This window comes from Microcaecilia unicolor, chromosome 4 (assembly GCF_901765095.1).
Source record: "Microcaecilia unicolor chromosome 4, aMicUni1.1, whole genome shotgun sequence".
Lineage (NCBI taxonomy): Eukaryota > Metazoa > Chordata > Amphibia > Gymnophiona > Siphonopidae > Microcaecilia > Microcaecilia unicolor.
The window spans coordinates 26,692,059-26,713,874 of record NC_044034.1 but is presented as its reverse complement, the minus strand read 5'-3'; the positions used below and the strand labels follow the sequence as shown (position 1 = coordinate 26,713,874).

The 21,816-nt window shown below is 44.7% G+C and overlaps 1 protein-coding gene across 2 annotated transcripts in view; it reads right to left on the bottom strand.

Moving 5' to 3' along the window:
• The window catches only part of TSKU (tsukushi, small leucine rich proteoglycan), an 85,315-nt gene extending 71,730 nt beyond the window's left edge, over positions 1-13,585 (bottom strand). For both annotated transcript variants that reach the window (XM_030200059.1, XM_030200060.1), the window contains exon 1: positions 13,419-13,585. The gene's annotated coding sequence lies outside the window, so the exon portion shown is untranslated. The remainder of the gene's footprint in view (positions 1-13,418) is intronic.
• Positions 13,586-21,816: the final 8,231 nt, after the last annotated feature.

The window sequence follows — 21,816 nt, the reverse complement described above, 5'->3', positions numbered from 1 at the left end:
ACATAGATGAAAAATAGATTTTTTGAAAGAGGTTATCCAAAGACAGCAGTTAAAAAAAAGGCATATTTAAGAGCGTTGATTTGCTGATCGAGATTTATTATTTCAGGATCAAATCCCAACACAGGAGGATAATTTGACATGTGTGTTGCCCTTTAATCAGATGATAAGACAATTTGTGAATAGTATGAAGACACATTGGAATGTGATGCAACTATATCCAATGTTTAAGGACTTTCCCCACTGTAGAATATACTCGTAATAGGACAACTGGAGTTAGGAAGGAAGTGAAACAAACTCTCAAGAGCCTTGCGGTAAATACGAATGGTGTAGTAACGCAAACAGAAGAGTAGAGGAAAACACACCGACTTCCACGTGGGGAGTGTCCACAAATAAATCTTTATTATGGTCAAAACAAAAGACCCAACACAGGCCATGTTTCGACGGCTGTGCCCGCCTGCCTCAGGGGTCAGATACACTTAACAACAAAGCTATGTCAAGTGCCTGGCGTAAAAACAGCTGGGTTGACTTAATCAGGCAGAGTCAGAAAGAGACACTGAGGCATATTTTCAAAGCACATTGGGAGGCTAAGTTCCATAGGTTTCTATGGAACTTTGGGAGGCTAAGTGCTTTGAAAATGAGCTTGACTGCATCTCAAACAATGGCGGTTTTGGGATTACAGCCTTGGGTCCTCCTTTTCTCTAAAGTCCACTGAACTGACCACTAGCCTACTCCTGGGACCAGCTTGCTGTCTAATAGGAATAGGAATGGCCATCACATCTGAAGCTGTCATAGAGCCTGGTACAGTATGGGTGGGAGGGTGGGAGGATATGGTTATGCCTTAATCTCTCCAGTGGTCACCTGGTCATTTAGGGCACCTTTTTGTACCTTAGTTCTGTTTGAAACAGGTCTAGACAAAAAACGGTCTCAATTTTTGTACCAGATGTTTTGGTCCATTATGGCAAAAAAGGTCTAATTTTTGGGGACGTCCAACTCCCACCCGAACACTTCCCCCCCCCCCCCCCCCAACATGCCCCCTTGAAATCTGGAAGAAATGCAGAGAAAAACGTCTCGAATCAGAGTTTCAAAAAAAACGTCCTTCTGCTGCTTTATGACCTTTTTCTCCTTTGAAAATGAACACCTTAGGCTCCTAAATTTGGCTGAAAATAGGATGCAAATTTAGGAGCTCAATGGTTGTTTTTTTTTTTTTTTTATTATTATCAGGTCCTAAGTTTGTTAATTTATTTCTGTGCATTTAAGTAGACTGAGAGGACAACCACACTCTCTGAAAGACTTACAGTCATGGTGACATAGCAAATGCGCTAACAAAAGGGTGAGAACTACCTTCCTGGTTATATTATAATTTAATCACCTCCAATACCTGGCATATATCAATCAGACTTGATACTATGCAGTGGTGTAGCTACGGGGGACCACGGGGGCCTGGGCCCCCCCAATTGGCTCATTTGAATGAGCGTGCACAACGACTGAAAACAGAACAGGGTGCCAGACAATGTGAGACCAGAATGAGACAAATGCTTTAGCTGGCAGGGGCTGGGGACCCCCACCAGCCAAGGTACCTTCGCAATGGTGATGGGGAGCAGTGGCGGGGGGGGGGGGGGGGCGGCGGCAGGAGGGTGGTGGGGAGGCGGCAGCAGCAGCCGCGGGGGGGGTGGGGGGCAGAGGTGGCAGTGGGCCAAAATGTGCCCTCTCCACCTTGGGCTCTGCCCCCCCCTCCTGTTGAGGTCTGGCTACGCCCCTTATACTATGGACTGTAATTCTGGACAAGTTGTCTAAAGTTAGGTGCTTAAAGGATGGCATCATTTTACTAAGCTGCAGTAAAATCTGGGCTTAATGCAGGACATTCCCGTGTTCTCAGCCCAGATTGAACAAAACATTGTATAGGGCCTTTTCTTTTGTTTTAATTTCTTAACATGAGCATTTACTTAGGAGGCACCAAGTGCTTCTGCGTTACCCAGTTACTGCCGGATTCTATATATCACGCCTAAATCTAAACATATTCCATAACAAGGCACATTTAATTGGCTTAACAAGCCAATCAGAATTAACAGCACTTAACAAGCAATAATGAGCACTAATTGGCAATAATTAGAATTTACATGCATTTTATTTTTTATTGTTTGTTACATTTGTACCCCGTGCTTTCGCTTTCCCACTCATGGCAGGCTCAATGCGGCTTACATGGGGCAATGGAGGGTTAAGTGACTTGCCCAGAGTCACACCAATGTGGCCGCGCAGGCTTCTGCTTCTGTGAGTCTGACGTCCTGCACGTACGTACGTGCAGGACGTCAGACTCACAGAAACAGAAGCCTGCGCAGCCTTCTACATGGAATGTTGCTAGTGGAATAGCAACATTCCATGTAGAATCTCCAACAGTAGCAACATTCCATGTAGAATCTCCAATAGTATCTATTTTATTTTTGTTACATTTGTACCCTGCGCTTTCCCACTCATGGCAGGCTCAATGCGGCTTACATGGGGCAATGGAGGGTTAAGTGACTTGCCCAGAGTCACAAGGAGCTGCCTGTGCCTGCAGTGGGAATCGAACCTAGTTACCCAGGACCAAAGTCCACTAGGCCACTCCTCCACTCACTAAGGGGCCCTTTTACTAAGGTGTGCCAAAAAATGACCCGTGCTGGTGTAGGCGTGTGTTTTGGATGCACACAGTTCCATTTTTCAGCGCACCTGCAAAAAAAACGCCTTTTTGGGGGGGGGGGGGAGGGGAATGGATGTACTGCAAAATTTAAAAAACGGCACGCATCCATTTTTGGCCTGAGATCTTACCGCCACCCATTGACTTAGCGGTAAGGTCTCACGCATTAAGCGGTCAGTAATCATCAGCGCGCATACGCTACCGATTACCACTGGGTAAGCACCACACGGTAGAAACTTTCTACCACGTGTTTTGGACACCCGTCAGAAATGGAACTACTGCCCGGGACTCGAGGTAGCCGGGCGGTAGTTCCAATTTGACGCATATTGGACACGTGTAGGCACCTTCGTGACTTAGTAAAAGGGCCCCTAAGTGTACACCGTAACTCACTGCGCCTAATTCTACTGTGCATATGCAAAAAGGGGTGTGGTTATGGGCGGGGGAATGGGCATTTCATGGACATTCCCAAATTTACGTGTGTTGTTATAGAATATGGCACAGTCCATATTCTGGGGGATTTACACAATGCTTTCATTGGTGTAAATGGACGCGCATAGTTTTAGGCCCTGGGATATCAACTAGGCACATTCTATCTACTGCACCTACATCTTAGAATACACATATGCAAAAATGATTTCTGCGTGGATTTTCCAGGTGCCATATATAGAATCTCCCCCTAGTGTGAGCTAGTAACTGGAAAATGGAAGAACACTCGTACCCATGACACACCCCATCCAAAAAAAAAAAAAAAAAAAATCGGTAGCACATGGATTAGCGCACGCAAACAAGTAAAATACTGCAAAACACGTTTCTGCAGTAGCCTGCGCTTAACTGCGCATTAATCCCCAGATTCTATATATGGCACGTTGGGTTGTGAGTGTAAATTTGGGCACATACCCAGTCTGCGCACACAACTTAACTGAATAACGGAGTCAATCCGTGCCAATCATTGGGCAACATCAAGCAATTATCAGCAGTAATTGGCAACAATTAGAATTTACCTGCACATCTTTTCAGGCGTATTCTATAAAGAGGTGAATGTAAATTCTAGTACATAGACCAGAAAAGGGGGTGTGGCCATGAGGAGAATGGGCGGGTTGGGGCATTCCTGCAATTTATGCGTTGTTATAGAATTAAGGGGATCTGTGCCTAATTTACACGTGGGGATTTATACCAGGTTTTCATTGATGTAAATAGTCACAATTAAATGTAGCTGTAGTTCCTGGTGCTAAGGAGCCCTTTTACTAAGCCATGTAGGTGTCTACGTGCACCCAACCTGCGTCAATTCGGAGTTACCGCCCAGCTACCAAGTGGCAATTTTGTTTTTTACGCATGTTCACTGCGCACGCCGGAAAATAATTTTGTTTTCCGGCGTGTGGCAGAAACCAGGTAGTAATTGTCATTCTATGCGCATAGACGATTAACGCATGGTTAATGCACGAGACCTTACCGCCAAGTCAATGGGTGGCAGTAAGGTCTCAGACCCAAAACGTCCGCGCACCAATTTTCATTTTGCCGCATGTCAATTTTGGGAAATTCTTTTTTTAAAAAGCCTTTTTTTACAGGCACGCTGAAAAATGGATCTGCTCACGCCCAAAACACAAGCCTAGACTAGTGCAGTCCATTTTCAGCACACCTTAAGCAAAAGGACCCCTAAGCAACATAACATAACATTTATTCTTATAGCCCGCAATACCTCACGGCTCGATGCGGGTTACAAAAGAAAAAGACTGAACAATTCAGGAAATACAATATTATACAAACAGCAAAATCTACCTATAACAATCAATTCTTATTAAAACTCTGAAACAAATGTCCCTTAACATCTACAATGAATGTAACTTGAAGCTTGAGTTATTAAAGGAGAAATATCTTTTCCCAATTTAGCAGCTTGATAAGCTAATACAGAATTAATCATTTTCTTCCAAAATTTACCCTTTAAAGATGGGAAGGAAAACAAAAATTTTTAAGCGAACATTACGATCTGGATTTAACAGACCAAAACAATTTACCAAATATGAAGGCGCTAACCCATACAATACCTTATACATCACACACCATTTAACCAATAAACTTTTGAATAATAAAATGTTAAGTGATCAGAACATTTCAGAGAACAAAATCAATCCCAACGCAGTATTTTGAATCGTCTGCAGTTTTGGCATCGATACTTGGGAACACCCCAAATAAATAATTTTACAATAATCTACGGAGCGTAATAATAGAGCCTGGAGCAACAACCGAAAATGAAAAGCTTCAAAATATTTACGAATACATCGCAATTTACGCATCAGGAAAAAAAGCTTTCTGGATAACCTTATTAACTTGAAACTATTATTTATTTGGTACATTTGATATACTGCTTAATGATCCTTAACAGGAGACTACGCGGTTTCCACAATGAAAATACAGGCCAAAGCCGATGCCAGGAAGGGCTTAGTGGGAATATCTGAGGGTGCTCTCAAAAAAATTATAAAAGAAATGATAAAACTATTAGGTTTATTATATTCTGGTTATAGTAGTTTGTCACCTTTGATTAGAGGATACCTAGTTTTGGTTTGATTCTGTTGGCGGCTTTACATACAGGCAGGGGTGTAGCCAGACCTCGGCGGGAGGGGGGGGCAGAGCCCGAGGTGGGGGGGGGCACTGTTTAGCCGCCTTCCCCTACCACCGACCCCCCTCCCACCACTTTGGACCCCCCCCCCCCGCCGCCGCAACCGCAAAGCCCCCCCACCACCCGCCCCCTGCCCAGCCACCGCATCTGGTACCTTGTTTGCTGGCGGGGGTCCCCAATCCCCGCCAGCCAAAGAGTCTTCTTCAGCGCTGGTCGACTCCAGCGCCTTCGTTGTGTGATCATGCATGGTGCAGGACGTAAGGCGTCAGAAACAGATGATCACACAACGAAGGCGCCGGACTCGACCGATGCTGAAGAGGACTCTTCGGCTGTTGGGGATTTGGGATCCCCGCCAGCCAACAAGGTACCTAATGATGTGGCAGCGGTGGCGGCGGGGTCAAATGTAGAGGGGGCCTGGGCGTAATCTGTGGGGGTCCACGCCCCCGTGGCCTCACGTAGCTACGCCCCTGCATACAGGGGCCCTTTTACTAAGCAGTGTAAGCGTCTACGCGCGCCGAAATGGAGTTACCGCCCGAGTACCGCATGGCTCTTGTGGTAATTTCATTTTTGGTGTGCGTCCAATATGCGTGTCTGAAAAAAATTTATTTTCGGCCGGGTGTAACAGGCACGCGTAACAGACACGCACAGGTCATAACCACCCAGATTCAATGGCTGGTGGTAAGGTCTCAGACCCAAAATGGACGCGTGGCAATTTTGATTTTTCCGCACGTCCATTTTCGGCAAAAAAAAAAAAGGTCTTTTTTACAGGCGCACTAAAAAAAAATGGATCGCCACGCGCCCAAAACCTGTGCCTACCGCAAGCCATTTTTCAGCGCACCTTAGTAAAAGGACCCCACAGTTAGCTCATGCACAAAATGATATGTTAACACCGAACTAACCGGTGCATATTGCCCGGCACGCTTTTCTGCATCGGTCCCTATGTTTGCCATAACCTGTCCTGCCAGAAATCTGCTTCATACCCAGCCAAGCAGAGGAGGCTCCCAAATCTTTCTGAGCTGCAGGGCCTGCTTTCACCGCAATTATCCTGTGTACTACTTCATAAATTAAGTCTTAATACACAGGGCTCCCTGCCAGAAAAAGACAATTAGGGGGTTGCCTTCGCTATCTGCGAGATGTTCCCAAGCTGTTTGTTTTCATGACTTGCAGGAGTTTGCCAAAAGGGTTAGCACGATCTGCTCCGCTCGGCTTTGATTTCAATTACTCATCCGTGTCAGATCACTTTAATTAGCTTATGTAATCTGACATTTTCCAAGGGCAACGTATATGTAGAGCTACAGAAATAAGTAGAAGGGATTTCAGATTTTTATTGCTATTGGTACGAAAACCTCAAGAAACCAGGAATAAAACCTTGTTCTGCAGTGTGTGTGGCAGGGAGGGAATTTTAATGGTTACAGCACAGGAAAACCCCATTACTTCTGACTCACATTCTCTCTCTCTCTATTACTCAGGGATATAGCCAGACCTCAGCGGGATGGGGGTCCAGAGCCCGAGGTGGGGGGCTGAACTGTTTAGCCCACCTACCCCAGCCGCCGACCCCCCGCCGCCAGGTACCTTTGCTGGTGTGGGTCCACAACCCCCGCCAGCCGCAGAGTCTTCTTCAGAGCCGGTCGACTCCGGCGCTTTCGCTGTGATGGTCTCTTTCTGACTCCTTACATCCTGCATACACGTCCTGCACGGGGCTACATACAGGACGTGCACGCAGGACGTAAGGAGGAGTCAGAAAGAGATCATCACAGCGAAGGCGCCGGAGTCGACCAGCGCAAGAAGACTCTTCGGCTGGCGGGGGTTGGGGACTCCCGCCAGCAAAGGTACCTGGCGGCGATGGGGGAGGGTCGTCGTCGTCGGGTCAAATGCAGAGGGGGCCAGGGCTCAATCTGCGGGAGCCCATGCCCCCACCTAGCTACGCCCCTGGTATTACCATGGGCCCAATATTTCTCTGTTCCTGTGTACACAATCCAGTAAAAAGACATTGGGGTATCTAACCCCAGCCCTCGCCAGGTCGGGTTTTCAGGATGTTCCCAATGAATATGCATGAGGTCTATCTGCATGCAAATATTATCTTGTGCATATTCATTGGGGAAATCCCGAAAGCCCAACTGGATTGTGGCCCTCGAGGACCGAGGCTGGACAACCCTAAATAGTCCTCAAACTACCATCGTGCTGGCCACTTGTTTATGGAGTCCTCTTTGGCTCATCTTCCTGAGTTTCTTTTTCTTGCTGACCCCCTCCCCCGCCCCCCCACAATATCCCAGGTGTTTGTACACTTTATTGCAAATGAAATGTTTACAATCAATATGTATCCCGAACAGTTGTAACACAAAATCCCCAGGATTCTATATATGGCGCCTTAATTTCCGTGTGGAAATCGAAGCGTATTCTATAACAATGCGCGTAACTTAACTAGTTAACTAGCTAATCGGCGCTGTTAATTGAATGTTAACAAGCAATTATCAGCACTAATTGGAATTAAGATTTACACGCATAACTCGCTAAGCGTATTCTGTACATGGCGTGCCTAAATTCTAAGTCGCATAGTGGAAAAGGGGGCATGGCCATGGGTGGGGTGTGAGCGTTTCAAAAATCTATGCAATTATAGAATATACCCGTCTGTGCCTAATTTAGGTGTGGGGATTTATTCCATGGCCTAAATGGACACGACTATATTTGGTCGCACGGAGAGACACTTGATGTATCCTATATACCACATGGAAATTTAAGTCTATTCTATAAAAATTTAGGCATACTTTACAGATTTAGGACGAATCACAGCACCGAAACTGTACTAGTGTCCGCAATGAACTCATTCAAACAAGCAATTGCAACTGGCAACAACATCCTCCTCCTGCAATTCGACATGTCCAGTGCCTTTGACATGGTTAACCATGAAATACTAATACATATACTAGAATACTTCGGAGTAGGAGGCACTGTTCTCAAATGGTTCAAAGGATTCCTGACCACAAGATCATACCAAGTAACAATGAACGAGGACAGATCTCCACCATGGATACCAGAGTGTGGCGTCCCCCAGGGATCCCCTCTCTCACCAACATTATTCAACTTAATGATGATACCTCTAGCCAAACTACTAGCCAATCAAAACCTCAACCCCTACATCTATGCAGATGACGTCACAATTTACATCCCATTCAAACATGAGCTAAATGAAATCACTAACGAGATCAACCAAAGCCTCCAAATAATGCACACCTAGGCAGATGCATTCCAACTAAAACTTAACGCAGAAAAAACACAAGGTCTTGTACTCACCTCACAACATAACACAAAAAACTTCAACACCATAATCACACCATACTGTTCCCTTCCGGTCTCCCAAAACTTGAAAATTCTTGGAGTCACCATTGATCGAAACCTCACTCTTGACACTCACGTGAAAAACACAACGAAAAAGATGTTCTACACCATGTGGAAACTTAAAAAAAGAGTAAAACCTTTCTTCCCGAGATACATCTTCCGTACCCTGGTACAGTCAATGGTAATAAGTCATCTGGACTACTGCAATGCACTGTACGCCAGTTGCAAAGAACAGACAATCAAAAAACTCCAAACTGCCCAGAATATGGCCGCCAGACTCATATTTGGAAAAAACTAAATATGAAAGCGCAAAACCCCTAAGAGAGAAACTTCACTGGCTCCCACTTAAGAAACGCATTGCGTTCAAGATCTGCACGATTGTACACAAAATCATTCACGCAGACGCCCAAATCTACATGCTAAACCTCGTGGACCTACCTCTCAGAAACGCCCCAAGATCATCCCGCAAATTTCTCAACCTGCACTACCCCAGCTGCAAAGGACTTAAGTACAAGCTGATGCATGCCACTACCTTTTCTTACATGAGCACGCAGCTATGGAATGCATTACCTACAGACTTGAAAGCAATCAACGAAGCAACTATCGGTTCGAAAATCTCTGAAGACATTCTTCTTCAACAAGGCCTACAATGAGAACCCATAACCTCACTAAGTCACTTCACTCGCTGCTTCTTCTCTCCTCCCTTCCTAATCGCTACACATTACTAACTGTATCTGATATCCTGATATGACAATATTATCAAACCTATGTAAGCCACATTGAGCCTGCTGTAAAAAGATGTTCTACTTTACCTGTACTGTACTGCCTCCCTTCCCCCCTCTGTCTTTTCTGTACCTGGCTGCTAGTCACTGCTGGTAGCCAAGACAGGAATGCAGACATCCCTGGCTTTCGTTACTATGGCAGCCCAGTATCTGGAATACACATCTTTTCTTCAGTTACAAGATGGTCAAGGTCAAATGTACCAATAGGGTGTTGGCAGGACACCTATGCTACCTTCGATTGGTGTAGGAGGGGGGAGAGGTGACGACATCACTTTTTCTATAAGAATACCTGCACACAAAGAAATCTTCAGAATTAGCCATATTTTGCAAGAGACTTTTCTCTGTCCTGATTCAGGGCATCCTTGCTAATTGGCTATTCTCCAGGAAATATAATTTCCCTTCTTTATTTCTGCATTGCTTCTGGTAAGAACTATTTCTTTATAACAGAGAACTATCCGCTCCTTTCTTTATATTTTATCTCACTTCAGAACCACTGATATATTTCCTGCTATTTCTCTCTCTCTCTCTCCATACTTTCAGATAACATGTGACCTATCTCTCTCTCTAAGAAAGCCTGGTCTCAGGAAACACCTGTGATCTCTCTGTTTCTCTCTCTCTTTCTTTACTTCCAGATAACATGTGCTGATCTCTCTCTCTCTCATTTTCTTTGTCCTCTTTACAACTGTTCCTTATCAAATTAGTCTGATTGCTTATTATTATTACCTAAGCTATTGATATTAGATTCTGTACATGTGATATTTTTCCAACTGAGATTCTGTACATGTGATGATATTTTTCTGAGATTCTGTACATGTGATATTTTCCCAAGGCTTTCAAACTGATATCTGAAGCTGTGCTGGTAAGAATAAAAACCACTTCTAACTCTCTGATTCCTTTAAACTTATTCTATGATATTTTTCTTTATTTTGGTACAAAGTGAATAGCATAAACGCAGCCAGTACACTGCAAATAGGTGGGGGAATGTGGGATACAAATGCAATAAATAAATAAATAGAAAATGCCTAAGCATATTTTTTTCCGCGTGGAATTTTCAGGCGCCATATAGAGAAATCTAGCCCAACGTGACTTAATAAAATTAATAGAAAAGCTCAATATCTGTCAAAATATCACAAGAATATAAGAGGTTCTCAAAAATAAGGTTTTAGAACAAAGTTTGACCATCAGGAGGTGGGTATTTTCAAGGGATGGCTCAAAGGGGAACACTTTATACCAGCACCAAGAATCCTCATCAGTCTGTTTGTCTATTTTTTTTTTATCAATTCCACTCCAAACAGAAAAGTTCAAATATTTCTTATTTTCATATAATCAAAACAATCCAATGGTAAATTTCAGTAACGTAAATACTTATCTCAAATTTAAAGGTCTCCAAAGTGGTTTCAAGCACTCTCCAAATTCCACTAAAACTGGATCCGACATAGCTCTACATTTCGCTATATAATGGCTGCATCAGGCAGATGGGTTTGTGCCAGAGCTGGTGGTTGGGAGGCGGGGCGAGTGCTGGGCAGACTTATACGGTCTGTGCCAGAGCCGGTGGTGGGAGGCGGGGCTGGTGGTTGGGAGGCGGGGATAGTGCTGGACAGACTTGTACGGTCTGTGCCAGAGCCGGTGGTGGGAGGCGGGGCTGGTGGTTGGGAGGCGGGGATAGTGGTGGGCAGACTTATACGGTCTGTGCCCTGAAGAGGACAGGTACAAATCAAGGTAGGGTATACACAAAAAGTAGCACATATGAGTTTATCTTGTTGGGCAGACTGGATGGACCGTGCAGGTCTTTTTCTGCCGTCATCTACTATGTTATGTTACTATGTTAGAAATATATTTCAGGCACGATGCTTATCATTCCTATAGGAAACCTGTTAAAATTCTTGTGATACAAACAATATGGGCCACTTTTAATCCCCATCTTAAAATCCACTGTTTATGCAGTTATCATGCATTACAGATAAGGTTGCACAACCCACACTGCAACCATTCCCCACCCCACCCCCAATTTATGCAGATCTGTGGGTGTGGCTAGATAGGAGGAGCTCTCCAAAACTGAAGCAGGCACACCTTCCAAACAGTAAAAGGAGATTGTGGAGGATTCGGTTTGGCACAAATGCCAAGGAAAATATTCTTGCAAACAGTCTCACTTCGCTCCTGACTTGCCAGGAATGACTCAGCTGCTGTGACGTCCACCCTGAGGCAGTGGAAGCCCATCACACATGTTATGACGAACAGCACTTAATGAATGCAAAGTGTTACATAAAAGCATCAAATTATAAGAATACTTGATCCCTGAAACTGCTCACAAAAGCCTAATGCTAGTTTTGCTGCTTTCCTTCCTTTTAGGATTGTGGGGGAAATGCTTGCTTCACAGGGACCTAAGAATGCTTCATCTTCTCCCAAATCCACCACACATTGGCATTTCTTTGCCACAGAACCCTTACCCGTGTCCACAACAGATTCAAGATCAGAGCTATCATGTCCTTTTATCAAGTTTTCATTTCAAATAAATGTATTTACTCTCTTTGCATTTCCAGAATCATTCAGCTACCTTTCCAAATCTGGTCTTGGAGGCAGCCCAGCCAGTCAGGTTTCTGGGATATCCACAATGAATATTCATGAGAGATATTTGCATGCACTGCTTCCACAGCATGCAAATCTCTCTCATGAATATTCATTGTGGATAGCCCAAAAACCTGACTGGCTGCAGTGCCTCAAGGATCAGGTTTGGGAACCACTGCTCTACCCCCTCCTCCTCTGGTTGCATGCTCAGATGGTTCAGGAGATGCATTCATCTACTGGTTTCGTGACTGCACATTTTCGGATGGTTTCGTTTTAACGCGTGCTAAAACTATGCGCACCTACTAGAACTACTGCGCACAAAATGAACGCCTATGCTAACACCAACTAGCGCAGCTCATTTGTTTTAGGATAAGCTAATTCCTTTTAGGGCTACAAAGAAATGGCATAAAATGAAGCAAACCGCTGTGAAACGGGGGGTGGGGGTGGAGACGAGATGAAAGGAGGAGTACTCCCCTATAAAAAGAAAAGGGAACACAAATTCTGTTGAAAGGAAAGGATTGTGGTCACTTTGCACACCCCCTCCCCCACTCCAACAGACACACACTTCCTTTATCAAGTTGTGGAGGGTTTTTTCCCCCCCCCCCTGCTGTAAAACTTCTTATAAATACAAATTTGGGGGTCACTTATATCACTTCCTGCAGGGGACTTCAGTAGTCTAGACAGCTTTGCTCGCCCAGTCAAAATGCATCCTTCCATCCAATCCAACAAACTTCCTCTTAACAGATTCCTCATGGATCATCGTCTCGGAAGCTGTCTGCGAACAAGTCTTTGCACATCCCAGAGGGGGAAGGGTGGGAGACAGAGAGGAAGAAGAAAGTGAAATCAAAGCCCGGGAGTCCAGCCGCCGGGAGCGGGGCAGGATCCCATCATGCCATCAAAAGTCTACAATGCAATGCAATCTACTCCGACCCCCCAGCCTTAGGAATTAGCCCGTCTACATTACATTCTGTCCGCTGTCCTCCCCCCCGCCCCCACTCTCTCCACTCCATACCAGCTCATCTGCATTGCTCCAAAGCAGAACTCACTGGCCATTTTCGCAGATGCCTTCCTAACTGGACCGAATCCCAGGTCCCGGGCATAAAATCCAATTCTGGTCCCAGAGAAAGTTTCAGCTGGTCACTGGGTCGGTCGAGAACGGAAGCGCTTCCCCGCTTAAAACACAGCGTCCTAAACCGAGCCTCTCCAGTTCATCGTAAAAAGCAGGGGGTGGATTGAAGGGGGGGGGGGGGGGGGAGAGAAAGTGACCCGCAGCCCCCAAACTTCGATCCAAAACTAAACGGCACCCAAGAAGCAAGATCAGCCCCTAGAAACCCCCACTTTAAACGGGCGAGCTCCGCTTTTGTGCACAGACACCGCTATTAAAAGAGAGACCAGCGTCAGATTTAACATACAAAAGAAAAAGGACTACCGGAACGAGCAAGGTGGCTACCTGGAAGAATGCGGAGCGGGCGATCAAACGAGCCAATCACAGCCTCCTGCGATGAAATACAGAGGTGCCGCGCTTCTTGCCCCAGAAATAGGATCCCCGTTGTCCGATCCAGTGGTGGCAGAGAAGAAGCCGCTCTGCTACGAGTCGACAGTGTGGTGGTGGTGGTGGCAGGCAACCTCCCTCTTATAGCCCTCCTCTTCCTCCCGATCGCACCTCTCCTCCCTCCCCCCCCCCCCCCCCCCGGCTCCTTTTGTCTCGTCTCCTCGTGGTCACTGGGCCACCACTGGCTGCCTTCGATTTACATCAGCTCCCTAGTCCTCCAGTCCCTCTGCATTCCCCTGCACTGTAGCTCAGCCTCCCAGGCACGGCCCAGCCCAGGGAGCGTCTGAAAACGTCGCTGCTGCCGAGGCACCGTCTGTCAAGTCCCCGGACTTGTGGGAAACGGCAGGAGCCAGCTGGTGCACAGCTGGCGAGAGAGGGCGAAAGAAAGCGCCAACATCTGGAGGGTGGAGGGAGGGAGCCTGGAAATGCGAACTGGAGGTTACAGGGGCTGAAATGCCTAGAATCCACTTCTTAAAGGAGACAGTCAGAAATCAACTACGGCCTCTGTGCTGTACTGTACCTAAATTGGGCAAATTCAGGCTAGATGGACCTTATGATATGTGTGTACTGTCATATTCTCTCTCTTTATATATAGATATATCACACACATACATACAGAGAGAGAATGTGCAAAAGTGATACTTTTTTGTGGACATTAACAATACGTTTTTATACCTTGCGAAGGATGTTAAAAAAATGGAAGCGGTGCAAAGAAAAGGTACGAGAATGGTATGAGATTTGCGTTCCAAGACATATGAGCAGAGACTTGCTGACCTGAACATGTATACCCTGGAGGAAAGGAGAAACAGGGGTGATACGATACAGACGTTCAAATATTTGAAAGGTATTAATCCACAAACAAACCTTTTCCGGAGATGGGAAGGCGGTAGAATGAGAGGGCATGAAATGAGATTGAAGGGGGGCAGACTCAAGAAAAATGTCAGGAAGTATTTTTTCATGGAGAGGGTGGTGGATGCTTGGAATGCCCTCCCGCGGGAGGTGGTGGAGATGAAAACGGTAACGGAATTCAGACATGCGTGGGATAAACATAAAGGAATCCTGTGCAGAAGGAATGGATCCTCAGAAGCTTAGCCGAAATTGGGTGGCGGAGCAGATGGGGGAAGTGGGGTTGGTGGTTGGGAGGCGAGGATAGTGGAGGGCAGACTTATACGGTCTGTGCCAGAGCCGGTGATGGGAGGCGGGACTGGTGGTTGGGAGGCGGGAAATACTGCTGGGCAGACTTGTACGGTCTGTGCCCTGAAAAAGGCAGGTACAAATCAAGGTAAGGTATACACATATGAGTTTGTCTTGTTGGGCAGACTGGATGGACCATGCAGGTCTTTTTCTGCCGTCATCTACTATGTTACTATCCTGCTTATAATCGAACAAGAAAAACGCCCAAGTTCCGACCTAAATTGGGAGATGGACGTTTATCTCACAAAAACGAATAAAGCGGTATAATCGAAAGCCGATTTTTGGACGTTTTCAACTGCACTCCGTCGCGGATGCGGACAAAGTTGATGGGGGCATGTCAGAGGTGTGGCGAAGGCAGAACTGGGGCGTGGTTATCTGCCGAACAAAGATGGGCGCATTTCACTGATAATGGGAAAAAAGTATGCGTTTTTAGCTAGAATTTAGGACACTTTTCCTGGACCCTGTTTTTTCACGAATAAGGCCCCAAAAAGTGCCCTAAATGAGCAGATGACCACTGGAGGGAATCGGGGATGACCTCCCCTGACTCCCCCAGTGGTCACTAATCCCCTCCCACCACAAAAAAATGATGTTTCACAACTTTTTATTTTCACCCTCAAATGTCATACCCAGCTCCCTGGCAGCAGTATGCAGGTCACTGGAGGAGTTGTTAGGGGGTGCAGTGGACTCAGGCAGGTGGACCCAGGCCCATCCCCCCTACCTGTTACAATTGTGCTGCTTAATGCTTATTAGTCGTCCAACCCCCCCAAACCCACTGTACCCACATGTAGGTGCCCCCCTTCACCCCTTAGGGCTATAGTAATGGTGTAGACTTGTGGGCAGTGGGTTTTGAGGGGGATTTGGGGGGCTCAACACACAAGGGAAGGGTGCTATGCACCTGGGAGCTCTTTTACCTGTTTTTTTGGTTTTGTAAAAGTGCCCCCTAGGGTGCCCAGTTGGTGTCTGGCATGTGACGGGGACCAGTGCACTACGAATCCTGGCCCCTCCCACGAATAAATGTCTTGGATTTATTCGTTTTTGAGCTGGGCGCTTTCATTTTCCATTATCGCTGAAAAACAAAAACGCCCAGCTCACACATTGTTGAATAAAACATGGGCGTCTATTTTTTCCCAAAATACGGTTCGGTCCGCCCCTTCACGGACCCGTTCTCGGAGATAAACGCCCATGGAGATAGGCGTTTTCATTCAATTATGCCCCTCCATGTTTACTTGCTTTAGAGAGTTAACCCTCCTCCTCCTCAGGTCATGACAATTAACTGCAGCCGTCAAAATATCACACTGCTTTGCTTTCGTTGCTCCCTCAGACCCTTTTTCTAGCTTGCTTTCTTTGTGAATATATTTTGTTTCTTATAGCTTCACACTTTTTGGAATGGTGTGCATGCCTTATTTTTTGCCATATAGCCTTTAAAAAGGCAGTAACATAGTAAATGATGGCAGATAAAGGCCTGCACGGTCCAGCCAGTCTGCCCGATAAGATGCTGCCACCAGTGGGCCGATGCTCAGAACTCCAGTGCTGTAAGGAACAGAGCAGGGAAATACCGAAGGAACAGCTCTTTAAAAAAAAAAAACTTCCCAATGCTCAACACTAATAGCATGCAAATTATATGCTCACTGTTAGCATTGAGCATAAGTACATAAGTATTGCCATACTGGGAAAGTCCAAAGGTCCATCGAGCCCAGCATCCTGTTTCCAACAGTGGCCAATCCAGGTCACAAGTACCCAATAGTAGCAACATTCCACGTAGAACCCCAAAGAATAGCAAGATTCTAGAATTCTAAAGAATAACAAGATTCCATGCAGAATTTCAAAGTGTAGCAACATTCCATGTGGAACCCCAAAGAGTAGCAAGATTCCATTCAGAATCCCAAGCACATAACTGTTGCCACACTGGGACAGACCAAAGGTCCATCAAGCCCAGCATCCTGTATCCAACAGTGGCCAATCCAGGTCACAAATTCCCGGCAAGATCCCAAAAAAGTACAAAACATTTTATACTGCTTATCCCAGAAATAGTGGATTTCCCCCAAATCCATTTAATAACAGTCCATGGACTTTTCCTTTAGGAAGCTGTCCAAACCTTTTTAAAACGCTGCTAAGCTAACCACCTTTACCGCATTCTCTGGCAATGAATTCCAGAGTTTAATTACATGTTGAGTGAAGAAAATATTTCTCCGATTCGTTTTAAATTTACTACAATGTAGCATTTAAGTTATTTTTCTGACTCCCTCCTCCCTCAATGGCTCCCTGGTGCTGATTGGAGGGGCGAAAGGAGGCACCTTCTGAAAAAGGTCCAGCCCTGCTGCAGATAACTCGAGCTAAGCTTTAGTAAAATACCCCCTCTATTCACTGTCAAGAACTTTCTGGCGGCAGCCTGTTGGCTTCTTTCCCCACCCATGAGCTGGCTTGCAGGCTGCTCTCATGCTATGTGCTGTCCCTCTGCCTCAGAGCTGGCGTTAGGTTTTCAGCGGTAAGGGCAAGGCTCGGTTTGTGCGCTGTTTCTGAATAGCTAAGGACCTCATTTGCATAGGATTGACTACATTTTAATGCTTCTTGCGGCCATCTTTGCCCCCAGCATTAGTGCCCTGCTCACCATAATGCTGGCGCTATTCTGAAGCTAATCGCCTCTAGCGTTAGATTCTGAGTATCGGCTGCAGGTGCCCCTGGGATGTCTGCTACAGAGTGTTGTGATGGAGCCAGAGACAAAACTGAATGTGTATCTCACTGCTTACCAAACATAAATTTAGATGATAGATAGATAGATAGATAGATAGATAGATAGATAGATAGATAGATAGATAGATAGATAGATAGATAGATAGATAGATGCAATAAAATAGAAGCTGCTCCTGTCTATTTGTCCATCTGTTCCACAAACAGTTTCTAGTCCAGATGGGTAGCACTTAAGTTCAGATGCTAAGAACATGTGTAGATGCTGTTACTTTCATCATTTATGGATATAAGCGTAAAGGACTTCTCATAACATCCTGGCTAGTACTATTACTACTACAACTTTATCATTTCTGTAGCGCTACTAGACGTATGCAGCGCTGTACACTTGAACAGGAAGAGACAGTCCCTGCTCAACAGAGCTTACAATCTAATTAGGACAGACAAACAGGACAAATAAGGGATGACAAAGAGTAGCAAGATTCCGGAATCCCAATGTAGCAAGATTCTGTGCAGAATCCCAGAGAGCAGCAAGATTCCGGAATCCCAAAGACTACTACTACTACTTATCATTTCTATAGTGCTACTAGATGTACGCAGCGCTGTACACTTGAACATGAAGAGACAGTCCCTGCACGACAGAGCTTACAATCTAATTAGGACAGACAAACAGGACAAACAAGAGATAAGGGAATATTAAAGTGAGGATGATAAAATAAGGGTTCTGAACAAGTGAATAAGGGTTAGGAGTTAAAAGCAGCATCAAAAAGGTGGGCTTTTAGCTTAGATTTGAAGACGGCCAGAGATGGGGCTTGACGTACCAGCTCAGGAAGTCTATTCCAAGCATATACATCACGATATCCTAGTGCACACTTTGCTGGTGGTCACGCACATGGGCAGAGTCTTCGTGAAGCACACAAATACCCACATAAATCAGCCAAAAAGATGGTATAAGTGATTGTGGTAGTGCTTTATACAGAACAGTCGGTGCTTACTGTTCAAAACTTGCACAATGAACAGAGTCAATAGAGAACTTTTAAAAAAGGGTATTGAAGAGTCACCGGATGGGCTTTAATTAGTGACCAATCTCAAACACAAAGAAAGATTTTCCAGACCTGTCCTAGTGCCACCACAGTCACTTGGGTTTTGTTTGAGACATTACAAGTTTAAAAGAGAGCCCTGTGTTTTACTGTTATGGATTTTAATTTCTGGAGCAGATCGCTCGGCTTGCTTTTGTTTTTTTTGTGAACAATGTTATGCCCACCTGTCCATGACTTTTCTTACTAATAAGAAAATAGCCACTCAGGAACATGGCCAGCAGAGGGAGACACAAAGCAAAGAGAATGAAAAAAAGAAAAACAAGGCAATTGAGTTCAAGAATGAAATGGTAACTAAAGCATTCAAATGAGCAATTACCAGGCTGGCAGGTTGAGAAATGTGGAGGTCAGGTGATGATCATTTGTCATCAGTCTCTCTTTCTCTGTGCAGCACATTAAAGCTTTTCTAAAAGGTGCTTGAAGTTCAAATTTCACTTCCCCCATTAAGGGCCTCTTTTACAAAGCAACAAAAATGGTATGGGATTTGCGTTACAAGACGTATGAGGAGAGACTTGCGGACCTGAACATGTATACCCTGGAGGAAAGGAGAAACAGGGGTGATATGATACAGACGTTCAAATATCTGAAAGGTATTAATCCGCAAACAAACCTTTTCCGTAGATAGGAAGGCGGTAGAACTAGAGGGCATGAAATGAGATTGAAGGTGGGCAGACTCAAGAAAAATGTCAGGAGGTATTTTTTCACGGAGAGAGTGGTGGATGCTGGGAATGCCCTCCCGCAGGAGGTGGTGGAGATGAAAACGGTAATGGAATTCAAACATTCATGGGATAAACATAAAGGAATCCTGTTCAGAAGGAATGGATCCTCCGAAGCTTAGCGGAGATTGGGTGGCAGAGCCGGTGGGGGGAGGCGGGGCTGGTGGTTGGGCGGCGGGGCTAGTGCTGGGCAGAGTTCTATGGTCTGTGCCCTAAAAATGGCAGATACAAATCAAGGTAAGGTATACACAAAAAGTAGCACATATCAGTTTATCTTGTTGGGCAGACTGATGGACCGTGCAGGTCTTTTTCTGCCGTCATCTACTATGTTACAATTCTTGGTGCAGCAAATGAGAGGAAGCCCATTCAATTCCTATGAGCTTCCTCTCATTTGCCGCACGGGAATCACTAGGGCAGCTTTGTAAAAGAAGCCCTTACTGTTTACGGTGTATATCAATCTGCTTTTCCAAGTTTCCAAGACTGCAAAAGAGTCCAAGCAAAGGACTGAAGTACATTGAATATATTTTGTTTATTTATTAGGATTTATTTACCGCCTTTTTGAAAGAATTCACTCAAGACGGTGTACAGCAGGAATACATCAAACATCAGCAACAGACAATTACAGCAGTAAAAATATTCAAATAACAGTACAAAGTTTGACACAGTATACTACTTACAATGTCAACACAATATGTAATAGAACATTTTAATAGACAGCGTAGGGTATCAGCAAAAATGGAAAATATAAATAGGTAAGAGAGTAAGAGGAGTTAGAAAATAAGGGGACTAATTTAAAGAAAGTTGCACATGAGGTCAGAGAGGTGCAGCGAACGGCGACTAAAATGATAGCGGGGATGGGACGACTTCCCTATGAAGAAAGACTAAGGAGGCTAGGGCTGTTCAGCTTGGAGAAGAGAAGGCTGAGGGGAGACATGATAGAGCTATATAAAATAATGAGTGGAGTGGAACAGGTGGATGTGAAGCGTCTGTTCACGCTTTCCAAAAATACTAGGACTAGGGGGCATGCGATGAAACTACAGTGTAGTAAATTTAAAACAAATCGGAGAAAACTTTTCTTCACCCAACGCGTAATTAAACTCTGGAATTCGTTGCCGGAGAACGTGGTGAAGGCGGTTAGCTTGGCAGAGTTTAAAAAGGGGTTGGATGGTTTCCTAAAGGACAAGTCCATAAACCGCTACTAAATGTGTTGGAATGTAATTGTATTTTACATGCATTGCCTGTCACCTATTATTTCTCTGTGATTACTCTGTGACCTCTGATGTGAATTACTTAGAGAGGTCACATAGCTATGCAACTTCCTGTGGGGTTAGATGCAGCAGATGCAGCACATGGAGCACATGGAGCTCATGTTCTCTCCTAACCTGAGAGGATCTATGGTGGTGTGAGCATCCATTACCATCTAAGCACATGGAAGGAGCTGATAAGACAAATGTATAGTAATATGTAAATATAAGCCTGTCTGATTATAATCTAACTACAAACTGTGAGTAAACAGATGTTTTGTTACTTCAACTTTAAAGTGACTCAGCAGTGAATTATTCTGGGGTGTATGAGAGAGAGATGAAGAAAGAAATTAACATTTCTAAAGCTGAAGCTGTGTGTACTAAAATCTGCTAATTATTTACTACAAATAATCCAACAAAAGGGTTATGGGCCCAGGCCCAGGAATTGAAAAAGAAGAGAAATATTACCAGGCAGAAAAAAAGGCCACATTTTTTTTCTCTTAAGTTTTAAAGGAAAGATTCAGTCTGTCTCTCTCTCCCCCCACACAGCAGACAGAAGGCTAAGAAAATGGCTGAGGGAGGAAATTCACCATTTTTCTATTCTCTCAAGGTGCCTAAATTAACTGAGTTTAATTATCAGCAATGGGAATTAAGATTCATATGTTTCCTTCGAGCAAAAAGATTAGATATATGCTTAGACCAAGACAGAACAGCTGAAAATATGGCTGAATGGGACAATGCAAACTATTATGTGAAGTGCATGCTTTTGGAAGCTCTCTCAGAGAAACAAGCCATATTAGTGGAGGGAAAAGATACACCAAAGGACATTTTATATAAACTGAGAACTATGTATGCAACTACATATGCAAAACAGCAACCAATTTGGTTGGCAGAGTTGAATGAAACCAAATTAAGGGATAAAAGTAAATGTAATGATCACATTATGCATCTTATGTCTTCATTTCAAAAGCTAGAACTTTCTGGAATTCCCATGTGTGATGCATTGAAAAGAGCATTTCTTTTTACCTCACTATCAAAGAAGTTTGATGTTTTTAGGTCTGTAAATGAGGCCATTGAAGGGCAATCTTTTGAACAGGCAACATCAAAACTAAGGCAGGAATGCATAATAAATGATTCTGAGGAGATGTGTTCTCAAAGCAAGTCAGAGAGAAATGAAACAAATTTCTTGGCAAAGAACAGAGGAAGGCGGAGCTATGGTAAAACTCCACCCAAGGGCAAGCTGATTTGCTACTCATGTGGAAAGGAGGGACATGTATCTAAATGGTGTAAGGAAACACAAAACACTCCCTCTAGCTCACCTAAGCCAATGGAACTAAAGAATTTTCAAACCAGGAAATGT